Source organism: Oncorhynchus mykiss, chromosome 30 (genome assembly GCF_057628025.1).
Source record: "Oncorhynchus mykiss isolate SJ-2025 chromosome 30, ASM5762802v1, whole genome shotgun sequence".
Taxonomy (NCBI): domain Eukaryota; kingdom Metazoa; phylum Chordata; class Actinopteri; order Salmoniformes; family Salmonidae; genus Oncorhynchus; species Oncorhynchus mykiss.
The window spans coordinates 6,346,742-6,350,000 of NC_143051.1; positions in this window are offsets into that span (position 1 = coordinate 6,346,742).

Consider the following 3,259-nt stretch of genomic DNA (forward strand, 5'->3'; position numbering starts at 1 on the left):
AGCAGCATTACAGTATTGGGTAACAGTGTTGCGATAGAATGCCAAGAGGCTCTGCCCTACAGTATGTACAACTCACTGTATATACTGGACACTGTATATACTGGACACTGTATATACTGGACACCTTTATACTGGACACTGTATATACTGGACACCTATATACTGGAGACTGTATATACTGGACACTGTATATACTGGACACCTATATACTGGAGACTGTATATGCTGGACACTGTATATACTGGACACCTATATAGTGCTCTACTTTTGAGTCCTACGACCACTATGAGTCATTTGACCCCTGTGATCCCTATGAGTCCTATGACCCCTATGACCCCTGTGATCCTTATGAGTCCTATGAATCACATGACCCCTATGACCCCTAAGACCCCTGTGATCCCTATGAGTCCTATGACCCCTATGACCCCTGTGATCCTTATGAGTCCTATGAATCACATGACCCCTATGACCCCTAAGACCCCTGTGATCCCTATGAGTCCTATGACCCCTATGACCCCTGTGATCCTTATGAGTCCTATGAATCACATGACCCCTATGACCCCTAAGACCCCTGTGATCCCTATGAGTCCTATGACCCCTATGACCCCTGTGATCCTTATGAGTCCTATGAATCACATGACCCCTATGACCCCTAAGACCCCTGTGATCCCTATGAGTCCTATGACCCCTATGACCCCTGTGACCCCTGTGATCCTTATGAGTCCTATGACCCCTATGACCCCTGTGACCCCTGTGATCCCTATGAGTCCTATGACCCCTATGACCCCTACGACCCATGTGATCCTTATGAGTCCTATGAATCACATAATAGAGTAGCAAAACAGGTAATAATAGAAGTAATAATAAATACACAATGAGTCCTGAGTATTGATAACATGGCTATATACAGGGGTACCAGTACTGAGATCATGAGTATTGATAACATGGCTATATACAGGGGTACCAGTACTGAGATCATGAGTATTGATAACATGGCTATATACAGGGGTACCAGTACTGAGATCATGAGTATTGATAACATGGCTATATACAGGGGTACCAGTACTGAGATCATGAGTAATGGTAACATGGCTATATACAGGGGTACCAGTACTGAGATCATGAGTATTGATAACATGGCTATATACAGGGGTACCAGTACTGAGATCATGAGTAATGGTAACATGGCTATATACAGGGGTACCAGTACTGAGATCATGAGTATTGATAACATGGCTATATACAGGGGTACCAGTACTGAGATCATGAGTATTGATAACATGGCTATATACAGGGGTACCAGTACTGAGATCATGAGTATTGATAACATGGCTATATACAGGGGTACCAGTACTGAGATCATGAGTATTGATAACATGGCTTTATACACAGGGTACCAGTACTGAGTTAACGTGCAGGGGTACGAGGTAATAACTTGGCTACATACACAGGGTACCAGTAAGGAAACAAGGTAATTGAGGTAGATATGTACAGTGCATTCTGAAATGATTCAGACCCCTTGACTTTTTCCATATTTTTTGACATTACTGCCTTATTCTAAAATTGATAAAGAATATTTGAAAAAAATTCATCAATCTACATACAATACCCCATATTGATAAATTGAAAACAAGACTATTCTTAGAACTATCCGTCCGGACAAACTGAGCAATCGGGGGAGAAGGGCCTCGGTCAGGGAGGTGACCAAGAACCCGATGGTCACACTGACAGAGCTCCAGAGTTCCTCTGTGGAGATGAGAGAGCCTTCCAGGAGGACAACCACCTCTGCAGCACTCCACCAATCAGGGCTTTGTGGTAGAGTGGCCTGACGGAAGCCACTCCTCAGTAAAAATGCACATGACAGCCCACTTTGAGTTTGTCAACAGGCACCTTAAGGGATGGGTAGCGTCAAGAAGTTAAGGACTCTCAGACCACGAGAAACAAGATTCTCTAGGTTTGAGATGCAACCAATTATTGAACTCTTTGTTCCTGAAACCTGACACAGAGTCAAACACAGACACCACACCTCATTGGTTGAATGTAATAAATGGACAAGTTTTATTGTTGCACAAAATGTACAAAATAACAAGCAAATGGACAGCTCACCCCTAGTCCCGCCCCTCCCGCCGTTTCATTCGCCAAGATGAGTTTTTATTTTAATTACATTTTTTTAAACCTACGACTCACTACAGCAAGTCCAATGGTCCAAGCCAAGCCATGGTATTTCTGAGAGAGACAACACACCCAATTTCAGCTTCACTGAACAATTAAAAATGAATAAAAACACCTTCTATGTACACATTGTATGCCAGAACTTTACAACATGCCATCTATATATTTATACAGAATATGTTTGTACCACATACCCCTGTATAGAAAATATATTATGAGATCAACTGAAGTTAGACTAAAGTCTATAGACATGGAAAGTACAGCTCTGCATTTTTAAAATCTCCTTTTTCAAATTCTTAATTTTCAATACCCACTTTATCAACAACATTTTTTTTTATTTGCCTCATACTAAAAGAAGAAATGTCTAGTGGAACATAAGCACATTTGTTATTGTCGTTGTGTATTCTATCCTGGAGGACCAGAGCTGGCCTTGTAGTTGCCTGATGAGAAAATACTCAGCTCGCTCACTTATTTACACTGCGACTCTATGAGCAATCGAATGACTATGCCTGTGTGCATATGTGTGTGTTTATATATCCTCTTGTTAATGATAAGATCTTTGTCCCTCCCTGAAAGTCTCTGCCCTTCTCTTTATGCTTCAATAGAGTATTCCACCCAAAAAATCCAAGATGGCACATCCAAGATTTCACAAGGTACAGAATATGGTTTACTGATGGCTGGTTGGGATTGGAGCAGTAGACTGTGATGTCCTGGAGCCTTTTGGACCCCCTAAAGATAGATATATAGCAGTGGTACAAGGCTAGCAGTCAGTCACTATCTCCTTAATTAACCCCCTAAAGAGAGACATCTAGCAGTCAGTCACTATCTCCTTAACCCCCTAAAGATAGATATGGTTAACCCCATAAAGATAGATATCAAGCAGTGGTACAAGGCTAGCCGTCGGTATCTCCTTAACCCCCTAAAGATAGATATCAAGCAGTGTTACAAGGCTAGCAGTCAGTCACTATCTCCTTAACCCCCTAAAGATAGATATCAAGCAGTGGTACAAGGCTAGCCGTCGGTATCTCCTTAACCCCCTAAAGATAGATATCTAGTAGTCAGTCACTATCTCCTTAACCCCCTAAAG